Raw genomic sequence first — 14,029 nt, 5'->3', positions numbered from 1 at the left:
TGCTAAGCTTCCTGACTTAATGCAGGTGTTCTCTTACAAAACCCCTGTGAACTCATTTTTTAAACAGGTCTGATGCCTTTTAAAAAATAGGTTTTACACACAGACTTGTTTTCTGAAGAGAAAAAAAATGCATTCTTTAGTAATGCTACCCAGTTACAGAAGCAACTTTGTTCCTATACCCTGAATTACGATGATCAGTATATAATTCTGAAAACAATACCAGCTATGTGCTGAGATGTTGTTTAGTATATCCAAGGGTTCATCTGTACCTTTGTAGGCTCAAAGGTCCAGACTTAAAGTACAGTTTTAAGACCATACCATACAGCAGAGAACAAACAGCACTAGGTTATGCTAATAGGTTTTGTAATCAGGAAAAAGTGTCAGTTTAGCAGAAATTGAACTGTGAAATACAGACGTTTCCATTTATGCTGTTTAAATCACACCATACACACAATAGTGATATACCTCATGCATTTTCCAATCTCCTCTATCGCTGTAGTTCAGGCCAGTGTCAGTGTAACTGTCCTGGTTGCTTACTGCACCTGATAGTCTTGATGTACTTAATGCACAGCAGCCACTCTATAGGAGGACAGCTGACAGCAGGGCCTCAGATCGTGCTGACACACTGAAACAAGCCTGCCAAGGACTCTGGCTCAGTCCAAGTTTCAATCAACATGCCAACAGGCAGCCAAAAGCCCAGAGGATGGAATAAGTTTGTAGAAAGACTTGTAGATGGCTGACAGATAGATGAGTGAAATCGACAGTGAGGGATGAGAATTAGATTAGGGGGGCAGACAGGGAGAGAAGATTAGGAGAAAGGGAAAGAAGGGAAGCCGATAGAAAAAGAAAGTAAGCAAGGCAACCATTAAAGTCATGTCAACAATACAGTGAGTTGACCAATAAATGTTGCACAATGTACCTGTGAACATGCTCTTAATGCCTCTTAATGTGTGTGATTGTTTTGTGTTTGTGTAGAAATATTTACTGAATAAGGTGACTTCACAGATTGTCAGAGGGCTGGTGAAGGGGTAAAGGCCTTTGCACACTCAGTTTTTTTTTCTTCAGGTGCGTTTTTAAAACGGTGATAGAAGAACAGAAAAAAAAGTTACGCAGAGACACCTTGCACACTGAGTCCCATGCGTTTACCTTTTCTATCAATTGCAAAAATATTGCAGACAAAATGTCCAATAATCACGCAGAGTAGTCAATCAGGAAAGTAGATTTTGTGGTTCAAACCTGTTACGAAAAAAATGTAATGACAGATGACAGTTTCAGAGTCAGTGTGCAAACATGACTGACAAAACAAGACATTGTTGTTGTTGTTTTTTACATGTGCCAATTTCCGACAGAAATACAGTCAGTGTACTTGAAAGGTTAATAAGGAAAATAAGGAAAATTCTGACAAAAAGTTATCTCCCAAGCAATTAAATCACAATATAGAGAACTACCTCCCAGCTGCCTTTAGACAACAGCTAACATTAGCTTTCCATCAGTAGCTTAATTAATTAAAAGTATTGATCCTGTTGGGTTCATTAAATGGAATGCAAAGCAATTGTAATTGTGTGAGAGAGAGAGAGAGAGAGAGAGAGAGAGAGAGAGAGAGAGAGAGAGAGAGAGAACAGTCAACAAATTAACTATTGTTGAATGTCCATTGGAAAAGTAACCCGGTATAAACTTCCAGTGTATGGACTGTGAAGAGTTCTACAGTAGTGTTCTTTTTAAACTTGAGCATTCACTACTTTTTAATGGACTTCATAAAACAGCTCAGCACTATGGGTACAGTAGGTTCTTCTTTGCATAATGTATAGTTTCGTGTTTAAAGACAGAAACATGCAGATGTTAGCAAACAGCCTTTGCTTGAAATGGTCCAATGGACAATAATACAGAGCAGAAAAACATGCCCATGTTTTAATTTTGCAAAGAGTCACAGAGCAAAAAAAAAAAGAAAAAGAAAAAGAAAAGAACCTGCCTGACCTATTTTGAAGCAATGTGACATCATGCATGTTTTAACAGGGATGTTCTGGTCAAGAAGCAAAATATCAGGAGGGTATAGCAAGCATGAGAGGGCGTATTAGAAGGATTCTTAATTGGCCTGCGAGCAACCGCCAATTAAATAGGTAATGAAGCAGCTTCATTATAAAGGAACAACCCTGAGGAGGAGAAAATGACATATTAGCGGTACGGCACAAGAGGAGAAGCTGCAGCTACGTGTGAAAATAATGACTGGATTTGTCCTGTACTTTTAATGAGAAGCTACATTCTGTAGCCACTTAGCTTAGCATAGCAATTAGACTAAGAGCAGAGGTCAACGGCACTTAGTTCTGTTAAAAGGGTAAAAAGCCGCATCTACCCGCATTTGGCGCTTGGCTGGTGTTGATTTTACAATCAGTTTGGAAAAGATTATATGTCTGCTGTAAGTTAACTTCAATGTTTTTATCACAGCCGTCAAAATATGAACATGCTCCTGGACTGGAAATTGATTTCTCGCCACTTTGATTCAAAATTGAACTGTTTGTAATGGATCACAGGAGTTTCTCTATCTGATCTGAAGTGTTTGTTTTGTTTCTGATTCTTTTACTGTACTCGTAATCTCGACGGCATTCGAAATGAGGGAAACTTCAGAGAAGAATACATACAGGTTTGAAATGAAAACTATTATATTAACTATCTTTGACATGTTTGGTTAGTCTAATATATATATATATATATATATAGTATAGTATAGTATAGTATAGTCATACTGTGGTAACTCCATGGTTACCTTTGACACGTATACTACTTATTTTATATAAACAACACCACAAAAAATAAAGGTTTCAAAAGCAAGAAAAAGAGAAAAAGATTATGAAGTGTGTTGCTGTGTGTTGCTTTTATTATCCATCTGAAAGAGACATTTTTCATCCTCCCCTTTCAAACATGTACTGTATGTCTGCAGGAAATGGTTTTCAATCACTGCTTTGCAGTTGTCTCTGAGCCTCGGCAGCATAAACACTTACCTACAAGTGTACACATTCAGACAGACAGACAGACAGACAGACAGACAGACAGACAGACAGACAGACAGACAGACAGACAGACAGACAGACAGACAGACAGACAGACAGACAGACAGACAGACAGACAGACACACACACACACAGACACACACACACACACACACACACACACACACACACATTGTACAACATGATTGCAGCAATAGTCTCTGGGAGCCCTGCGATGACTCATTCAATGCTCTACTTTCTTGTATGTGAGCAGACAGACACACAGAGATAATAAGATCTCCTCCAGCTTCAATCGGCCTCATGTGCCCTTTAATGCGGCAGCCGGTCAACTGAGCCACTTAGGGCTATACGTGCCTACCGACACACACTTCACAAGCCATCTGATTGGCCCAAATAGGTCAGTGCTTCCTAAACATGACTGAGCCAAAGACACAAAAAAATCCACACACACACACACGCGCACACACACACACACTCGCACACACGCTGCTTGTGAGCATGCCGGCACACAAACAAGCTGACCATCCGATTGGCTGACGTGTGTCTGCGGTCTATACCTCACTGCATGTCTGAGCCACAGGTGGCTGGGGAAGGGTTGCCGTTGCCGTGGCAACACGAAGCAGTGTGCGGGAACATGTTGTGGCACTGTGATGTGAGAAGACTATCAATGATGGAGCATTATACACGTGTGACTCCCTCTGAGGGACTAATGGGAGAGGGCAGAGGGTGTCTGAGGTAAAACGAGGACGACTGTGGAGTCTCAACCACCTTTGTCTCCACCTGTCCTCCATCATTCTTTCTCTTTGTTATTGATACACAAGTCTTTTATACAGATGAAATGGTATGTAAATTGTCTCATGACTTGACCAATAGTATTACAGTATTGTTGGCGTGTCTGAAAAATATTCAATAAGAACTGATGCACTGAGCTCGTTTACCAAGTTTGATTTTGAAAAGATATTAAATTGCATAGAGCTTCATGTGAACATAAAAAGTAAAACCATATCAAATGTGCACCAACATAAAAGATGGCACCATATGGCCATGAAAAATCTCTGCACTTTGAGTGCAGTGCAGATAAGAAAGACCAACCGAAGAGGCATTTCTTCACACTCTGTTCTGGAGTAATGAGATCTCCGATTTCAAAGCACAGCTCGGGTCTGAATAAAAGAGCTTGTAAGGGCACTTTTCGCTGTTTCATGCTTCCCTGTTGGGAGGGTTTTTTTTGCTCTGACCAACTTTTCCTTTTGATTGCTTGCTATAGATGAGTACAATTTGATGCAAATGAACACAAGCCCACGCGAGTAAATTAAATGTGGCTTTAAGAGGAGTCCTATACAAATGTAAAATTCAAAACACACGGCAGACTAAGTGCATTTCTTGTGTGTAATGCAAATGTATGATCCTTTAAGACCCTCTAAGTTCCATCCTTAGGCCATGAAGCCTGAATGGCCCAAACATTTAAAATATGTGTCTTTTTCCAATTCAGACAGAGCTAAATACATTAAGAATAATCAGAAGCTTTTAGGGGGGATTTCAAATCCATTTTAAAGCACTGAATTTAAAAAACGCTTCTATCAAATAAACAGGCATGATTTAAGAAAAACAGGACTTTGACTACAGTTATTCTGATTTTCAAATCTGCCACAAAAATGGCATCATGTAAAGAAATCATGTCAAGAAAAAAAAAACAGTAATATGAGTAATAAATGTATAATCATTTTAGAGTCAGCCAATTAAAAACACCCAAAGAAGGATTTTTCTTTGTGAAACAAACATTCATTTTAGCTCTGAGTAAGCACACAGTCTGACCTCGGCCCTAGTTGGTTGAGTTTAGCCTTGGACCTCATTAAATCCCCGAAACAAATCTGCACATAACAAACCAGACTTCACAGTGAGGAGAGTGTTTACTAGCTGATGTCAAACTGTGAGTTTCTCTCCACAGAAACCACTTAGTGTCCAAGATAAACCTTTCCACTTTACTCCCATTAGAGCAGCTTTTAAGCTGCAATTTTCCACAATTGGACCAGCTGTCTCTTAATTGGCCATTTAAAAAAAAAATTTCAGAATAGTTCTGAGATTATTGAGTCAAGGATGGCCTCCAACCTACTCGGTGTGTTTCTCTCTTTCATTAAAAACTATTTTATTTGAGTTTTTAATGATATTATTTTGTCCTTTTGGTCTTTATTTGATAGAACAGTTAAATACAGTAAATGTTGGGCGGTGGATGGGAGAATCACATGCAGCAAAGAGTTGAGGTCAGATTCAAACTCAAGGCCAATCATGATAGCCTCTATAACGCCTCTTTTTAGTTTTTCTAGAAAACACCTGTGGCTCCTTTCCTGCATGTCATTCCCACTATCCTGTCTCTACAATAAAGGCACAAAAAGCCCGACAATGAAAGCAAACCTGATCTAAGCACATAGCCTCGCTGATCAATGCTTAGCCTTAGCTAATGGGAATATACTTGTTTTCGCAGGTCAAGTGATCATAAACCAAACTGAGAAATTGTGAGGACATAAGAAATGAAAGTGAGGAGTTAACATAACAAAATGCAGTTGGATAGAACGTCTGAGAATTAGGAATGACTCTTTAAGAAACGGAATGGAAACTTAGCTGATACTTGTTGAGATCAACAGACTTACTGCCTTAGTTTCCATAGTAGGACCTTGTATAGGACGTATTTACTGTAGATCAATAACAGGGCAGCATGTCAAATAGGACAGACGGGAAGATTGCGTATCCAGCCTCTTAGCTAATTGTCACTTGTGGCTCTCACAAAGCAAGACAGCCATGGGTGATGTAATGGTGTCTGTGTCCACCTCATGAATACAGTTGATCTGCTGAATGCTATTCTCACACCTTACAGGCAAACAAAGCGCACTGAGAACTACTTCAGATAAAATCTGTAAGAGAGCCTAACGTGAATGTGGAACATGAATCAGCTCAGCCTACAAGCCAAGCCTTGTTTATGTCTGCTATGCACCAAATGAAGCATGAAAATATGGGAAACAATGCTCTTTTTTTTTTAAATTTCCTCTGAAGCGAGTGATCCTTTCACAGCTCTGTGTATTTCTCTGCTCTATATAAGGTATCTGTGTGTTATTTTAAGAGTTCATTTTCAGAGAATGGCCTTTTACTGCAAAGCGCCGTCTCCATCTCTTGTAATCTCCTCCTCGTCTCAACTTTGGATCATCTAATGCATCAGAAATGGCATTTAAATGTCAGTCAGTTATATGAATTTATAAGACGATTAAGCCGACACCTGAGGGGACTCATTCTTTGGATACACTGTAGTTTAGCTTTCTGTAAAAGGAGACAAAAAAACTAGACAAACAAGGAAGAAGAAAAAAGGTACTCACATCTGCATTCTTGTCTTCACTCTAAGTGCTTTTCTCCTCCTTTTTCTCCTCCTTGTCACATAATCTGGATCTTCTCCACTGCGTTTACTCTTCTTACTTTCACAGTCTTATAATGCTCTGAGTTAAGTCTGCCAAGAAGTTCTTTAATTTGTGTGGCTCGCCTCCAGTGTGGGAAAAGCTGCTGAGCTTCTTCTCTGGAGGTTTGAGAGGGGACGTAGACGTAGAGGAAGCTCAAGGCAGGAGGATCTTCTGAGTCTTTTCTGGGATCTCCGAAAGGCCTCTAGGGGACGAGGGGCTGGTTTATGCTACTTGCTCGGAGCTTGGGGAGGATGTGACTTCGCAGAGAGTCGGTTGAAGCGAAGTCGCCTGCTGTGAAACGCTCCCAAGGCTTTCACTCTGAGTGCTTCTCTATAGGCCTCCCTGATTACTGTTGCTATACTCCTGCCTCTAAGACAAATGGAAGTTACCTGTTGGGTGGAATGAAGCACCAAGAGAGTGAATGCTGTTGCTGAATAGTTCTCTTCTGCTGACTAAGAGTCAATCTAGAAGTTGGTTGAGGTATTTTGTTGACTGTCGGGCATATTGTGTTGTAGCTTCCTTTCTGGAACTACAACCTTTTCCTTTCAGTCGTAACCAGCCTGAGGTCCAGGACACAAGTCTCGATCGATACAATTTTAGGCAGTGAGCAGGTCTGAGCTAGCAGGTGGTAAGAGGTCCAAGGTCCTCGCTGGTTTTCACTGTTGCAGTGAGAGAAAAAAAACTTGAGAGGCAATACAGGTTGTTGTGGTAACAGCAGTGAGAGGTCAGAGGTCTTTGCTCCGTGTTCCAGTCACTGGGTCGGCTGATTCGGTGAAGGAGGTAGGCAGTGGGAGAGATTCCCTGAGGTAAATGAAGAAATGTTGCACGCAAGAGAAGAAGAAAAAAAAAAAAAAGGAAGTGATGCTGGACGATAAATTGTTTTTTTTTTTCTTCCTTTTTCTATTTTCTCTGGGAGGTAGAAAGCAGAAGTGTTCTTTTCTCTCTGATTGGATCAGAAGCTGAGAAGAGGAGGACAGGAGGTAAAACTGTGCTGTATCAATCTTCAGTCTGTTCTTCAATCTTATGTCATTTTAAAAAGAATGCTGGTGGTTTTTTCCAGGCTCCATCCGATCAGGGCGATGCTTCGCTCGGCTATGTTACATTTACAGGCCGGGTTCTTCAGGGGCTCCACCTACAAGAGAGACAAATCACAAAACGGCAGGTTAGATTACGCACAGAAGACACCAGTATTATCATAAGGGACATTATTTGACTTCAAGACCTTTGTGCAATGCCAAGTTTCTGGTTGATTTTTTTGAAGGACGCAGTCACGGTCAGAGTTCTTTAGACTGAACAGCAAAGCCTTTAAGAACCTTTTCAAATTGCTTTGGTATCAAATGAGATTTGAATGATTTGTATTGATTGTCACCTGCCACCCTAACTCCAGAAAACAGTTGTTAAGCACTACACTGTAGGCATGTTTTCTTTTAGATCTTGTTTTATGCTCAGGTTCTTAACTCTGCCTGATTTTAATTGTTTGACTGATTTTAATTATTTGACGCTTGCTATTGTTTTAATGGTTTTATGGTCGGCCTACTTGTAGCACCTTGAGATTTTCTATTAAATTTAAGGTGCGCTACAAATAAAATGTATTATTATTATTTTAGATTTTTTTTCATTCCCTTGAAAGCTGTACTTGTTATTGATTCCTAGCAGTGTACCATTAGCTTTATGGCTCACTATAAGCTGCGCAGACCAGAAATCTCTGTCTTCTTGTATCTCGGATTCAGTGTTCTAACTCGTGCTTAGGTTGCAGAAGAACCTCGTGGAACTGTAAAGGCGTTCCAGGTATTAGTCAAACCCTCGGAGGTCAGCACAAACACAGTAAAAGCTTCAAAAAGTCTTTGGAATTTGGTGGCGAAACAAATGAAAACAGTGGAGATATTTCATTCTTAAGCAACGACCATGGGATAAATGGGATGCCATACTTCAAGTTGTCCATTACCAGGGATTTACAACCTAAGAAAAAAAAAACACCAACACATCTTGGCCTTGACATTGTCTATAAATAACTGATAATGGACTCCTCCTCAAGTATAATATCCTTTATAAATCAAACAGCAGGCCGCTCAGCGTCACGTCCCAACCTCTGCACACACACAGACACTCAACTATAAATGTTCATACAAAGGACCTCGTGAATGTTCATGGATGCATGACCCTGCTGGTAAATGTTGTCGATGTGAATAACTTGATTGCTCGTGTGGACTTTCTGGGATGCAACAATTATCCAAGGCAAGGCAAGTTTATTTAAATAGCGCTGTTTAGACACAAAGGAATTCACAGTGCTTTACAGACATAAAAACAGAAATACATTAAAAGAAAGCTTTCGGAAAGAATGCAACAGAAATTAAGAAAACAGTGCAAAAGGAAGACATCATTACACAAGCATGTGAGGAACTTAATGGAATCAAATCAGGAAGGTTTTTTTTCCGTGTTTTGTGTAATGAGCGATTTTTCCTCCCTAATTGGAAACATTCCCAACATGAGCACTGAAAAAAAAAAGGGGGCTTTCTCTGCTGGGATTATGGGGATATTATCATGACAATTCTCTGAACCATAGGTAAGAACATGTAGCGAGCTGTAGTGGCGACAGTCACTTGAATACTGATGGAAGATTTTCTTTTACGCCAAAGACATGTCAGACTTCTAAAGAGGATCCATGCATCCATGTGTTTTTGCATGTAACAACAGCTCTGTAGTAGGAATGAAAGCAAACAAGAAACAAGTGAATATAGTGGCCGGTCTGACATAACTAAGGCTACATGAGTTGCTCAGTATGCAGAGCAGCAACTGGGTGGAAAATCTATTGTTGGCAGCCCACATTTGAATGCACACAATGTACAGACACATGCACACATTCTCTGTTAATCTTCCTCCATCTGTGCAATCTCGCTTGGGTCTGTGTAACACACACACACACATACAGGCATCCACACACACATCGCTTCGTGACTTTTTTTCTCCCATGTGGACAAATCCAAGGTAGATTTCTATGCAAGAAACACAAACACACTCGATTAAACGGAGACACACCAGGAATAATGAGCAAACAGTGTAAAAAATACGTTACAGATAAACAACGCTTCATATAACATGAAATAATATCCATTTGTGATTTCTAATTGCGCAAAGTGACAACAGAGCCGCACACTATAAAGTGTAAGTAGAAACTCAGGGCCTGATTTACTCAGAATGGAATAAAGCTGAAACATTTGCTCCTGCTATGTTCTTTGTCTCAAGGTCTGATTTACCAGTAATGTGAATAATGTATTCACTTTGCAAATGTCACATCAAAAAGTTAAATATGAATAGGCACTGTAAAAATAAAGATTTATTGAATAATAAAATAAACAGTATTTTGCGTCTGACTGTCTTTGCTCGTCTCATCTCTTAGAAATTTGCGCTGGTATTTTTGAGCTAAACTTTTTTTTTCTTTCTTGCCATGGGGCTTTTTTTTTTTTTTACTCGGAAAGGGGCCCCCCTTTCTCTGAATGACCACACAACTGCTTATTTAAATTCACACAAGCCACGCAAACACACACAGACACAGATGGGCCGTTTGCTATGCCCCGCAGTGAGGTGTGCTTTGTGAATTTTGACGTGTGTTTTTTTTTTTTTATTCATTTGTACAGGTTTAGCAGGCGTAAAGGCCACATGTTCCCTGAAGAAGGTCTTCAAACTGAAAATGACACAAAACTGGAAAGGTTTGTTTTTGAGGCCCTTGTAAGTTTTGTTTTTACCTTCATTCTGTCATCTTTTATTGTCTCTGTAATTCTTTTTTGTGTCTTTTGTGGTTGTTTTTAATTGTAGCTGTTTAGTAGTTTTGTTACTCTTGGTTTTTTGTTGAGCTATAGTTGAATGTTGATTGTATTTTATAGCAGTTTTGTGTTTACTTGTATGTTTTTTTTTTTTGGAAAACGTCTCTACAAATGTTTTGTCATACTTTGTGATCGTGTAGATGCAGTGACAGATGTCATTATGCTCAGGCTAATTTAACTCACATGTTTTGGTCATGTCCTGCTCTTTCCTCTCACTGATCTTCAGCACGATATCAAGAGCGCTTCATATTGTACTCCGACCAAGTGCAGCTGCAGCTACAGTTGGTGTTACAGATAAAGATAACTCCACACTGTGGAGAAGACATAAAGATATTGTTTTTATAACACTGCTTGCACGCAGCAGAAGAATACTACTTCATTGGAAGTCACCGTGCCCACCCAAGGCGTCCTTGTGCCTGAGTGACTGATTACATTTCACACAATTGGAAAAGATTAAATATTCACTGAGAGGCTCCAGGAACAAGTTTCACTGCATCTGGGATCCAGTATTAATGTATCTAGCCAAACTTAAAACTCTACCAGATAATACTTTGTGATCATCTTCCTTCTTGTGTTTTGTTTTTTTTCTTTATTTGGAGGTCTTCTGTGGTCCTTCAAGCTTGTTTTGTCGTTTGTTCTTTTTGCGTGTGCATGTTGTTTTTACATGTCTTTGTGGGATTTGTTTGCAGCTGTTTTGTGCTTCTCTGATATTGTTTGTGATATCTGAAAAGTCGCTCTGTCTTTGCTGGTTGATCTTTGTAGTCAAATGTCTCTATGATGATTGTCTTTGCTTTATATGTATTTGGGCAACATTTGAACAATCCCTTTGAGACTTTTTGTGGTAGGTTTGATGGAATAAAAATGCTGGTCCACATCTTTCTCTACTGTACAGTCTACGCACATCATTCATCCATGATACTCAGAGGCAAAGAACATAGCTCTTTTTGATTCTGGTTTGAAAATGCACTAAGGAGGGAAATCAAATTCCTAGGTAGGTTCTGCCACCCATTCCAATCCACACAAAACAAAAAAGAAGACAACAAGTCAAGAGTTAATTAACCACTTCAGAATCAATCCAAAACCTCTACGTCGACAGGTCCTCTATAGTCTTCTATTACTTCTATGTTGTGGCTAAAATCAACACCAAAAGACGTCGCATGACAAGGCTCTCCTCCCTGTCACACACAGGAGGCAAACAAATGAGACCTCAGCAGAGGAGCTAATTAAGCAACAGCAGGAAGTGCCAACTGAAAGAGACATCACCATTAATCTCATGGAAGAAGACTGAGGGAAGGGGAGCGGGGATTAGAGGCAGGAGCGTTGCTCTACCATATGAATCACTCTATAAGCAGGAGGGAGGGAAAAAAGACCTTCCTCCCCCGTCAGCTACAGTGACAGATGTACAGTACAGGCTGAGGCTGCTATCAGTAGTTTACCAGATATAGTGTAAGAGTGTGAAAAGTGTGTGGCTGGTTGCCCGCTAAATGAGTTGTGGGGGGAAAAAAAAAAAAAGAGAAGGCCATTTGGTGGTTGTTAAATGAGAGACATAAAAAGAATGGAAGAGGAAGGAAACTGGACCAATTAAAAGGCTTTCCCTTACACTGTCTCTAAAGGCCCGTTTCCACTAACAAGTTCAGTTCGGTTCGACTCGGTACGGCACTCATTCTGCAGCCTTTCCGTAGATTAAAGCCGGGAAAGATCCTCAAATTGTCCTACTTTTTGGTACCCTCCTGTTGGGGTGCCAAGAATGATTTTTTTCCTGTATTTCTCCTCGCGGCACACAGCCCTCTCTGAAACAAAACTTGATTGTGTTTCGTGAGAAAGAGCCACATGTCAATGACAGAGTAGATGAACTACTTCCATGGAAGACATCCAACAATGGATGTCTTCCATTGTTGGTTTTGTTGACTGTCGCATTTTTCTCCTTTGTGGAATTTATTAGCGGGTTAGCAATTAGCTGCTATGGTGTGACGCTCTTACGTAGCTGACGCGGCTATCGGCATCGAGCTTACACGCCGCCTGCCAAATATGGCACGGTTGGCTGTGGAAACGCAAACAGGATCAGGCTTTACCGAACCAAATCATACCAAACTGTACTGATCCATACTGGAGCGCTGGGTGGAAACAGGGCTTTATTCTTACCATTACTATTAAGTGTTTGGATAATGTTTGTGGGATTTATGAGGTGATTGGTAGGTGTGTCTGTACCCTGTTCTGTCTATCCCTAACCTTGGACCTTAGAAACAAGGAAGGACATCCAAAAATAAGTTACCCTCCAGGTGTTAGTATCACATTTATCTTTACTGGCACACTGACCTGGAATACGGTGCAGGCACATGTGTTTGTAGAAAGAACAGTTTCTTGGCTGAGGCTCGGTCTTAGTAGTTGGCAGAAGGTAGCGATGAGGTCATGTAGTATTTGGATCAAGGCTGTTTTTTTTTTTTTGGCATGACTTTTTCCTCCTACACTTTTGGATGCTGAAGGATTTTTTTTCTCTCCCTAAAATAACACCCACCGAACCGCCTACAAACATTCAAGCGTCTCTATTCAGGCCGATGTGTGTGTGTGTGTGTGTGTGTGTGTGTGTGTGTGTGTGTGTGTGTGTGTGTGTGTGTGTGTGTGTGTGTGTGTCCCACTGCTTCACTTACACTAACATTATTAAAGTGTTTTGCAGCAGCTTTTACTAAGACAAAGAACACATTCGCTGGAAAAAAAAAATAGCATAATCTGTGAAGATAATTGAAAATCTTGCCGGGCTTTGAAGCTCTTCTTGCACATGTGCAATTTGTAACCTGGTGAGGAGTTGCTCTGTAAAATTTGAATGCAGTGGTGTCACTGAATAAAGCAGTGGTGACACAGCATTGTATTTACAGGCAATAATACAGAACATATGAAACTATAGGTCAATACAACCTGTCAGCTCAATGTGAAACTGGAGAAACCTGTTTCAGGGGTCCATAATGTCCTGGAGTTTGCAGGCAGTAAACTGCTGCAGAGGTTGATAACATCGCTGCTCTGTTCTCGTGCTGGGCGTGGTCTCACAGATATGGTTGTGTAATGTATGTTTTTCTGACAGTCTTCAAGTCGCACTGGGTTATTCCCAAGCGTGACAGCCAGCCTGCAAACAAATCTCTATCCCTTCATCTGGGAGATATGCAGAAACACACGGAACAGTCAGAGAAACTGCTTCAGAATATCAGATGAGAAACATACTGTACTGGAATGTGACTGTTGAGCTAAAAAAAAATCTGAACTGTAACTATTCTCCCCAAAATAAAAAGAGTTTAGAAGGATTAAATAAAACATTGGAAGGAAAAAATCACAAGGGGAAATTTAAGTTTATTTTAGAGTAATAAATCAGAGATTCTTAAATACTGAGTCAGAGTCTCCAAGAACTTGAAACTATGTCTGCAATTCCACGTCATGCTGCCTCTGACAGAATACCCCAGCAGCCAATGAGAGCGAGCAGACTGGAGAGCATCACCAACTATACGTCGCACACTTTAACTCACCTCCAGCTTGAGCTGCAAATGGTGTAAAGCCACACTTCAACATCTACTCAGCCAGTGCTTTACCTCCATCGTTTTTATCTTTTTCTTTTTTTTATTATTATTGCAAAACAGAACGCACAGCACGTTATAAGTTATAGCTGGACAGCCAGCTATAACTTATAACGTCCTCCATATTTGTTTTTCTTCCATGTTTGACCCCGCAAGTTTCTGTGAGATCTCATATGTGGAAAAAAAATATTTAAAAAATGGCA

At 40.2% G+C, this 14,029-nt stretch overlaps 1 protein-coding gene across 5 annotated transcripts in view; it reads right to left on the bottom strand.

Annotated features, from left to right (window-relative positions):
- LOC306838435 (thyroid hormone receptor alpha) overlaps window positions 1–14,029 on the bottom strand; it is an 85,157-nt gene that overhangs the window by 40,006 nt on the left and 31,122 nt on the right. For all 5 annotated transcript variants that reach the window (XM_079366616.1, XM_079366613.1, XM_079366612.1 and 2 more), the window contains one exon: window positions 6,368–7,577. The gene's annotated coding sequence lies outside the window, so the exon portion shown is untranslated. The remainder of the gene's footprint in view (window positions 1–6,367; window positions 7,578–14,029) is intronic.

This window comes from Symphodus melops (assembly GCF_947650265.1).
Source record: "Symphodus melops genome assembly, chromosome: 17".
NCBI classification, from domain to species: Eukaryota; Metazoa; Chordata; class Actinopteri; order Labriformes; family Labridae; genus Symphodus; species Symphodus melops.
Note: the sequence above shows the minus strand (reverse complement) of the source record. Positions and strands in the feature narration are given on the sequence as shown.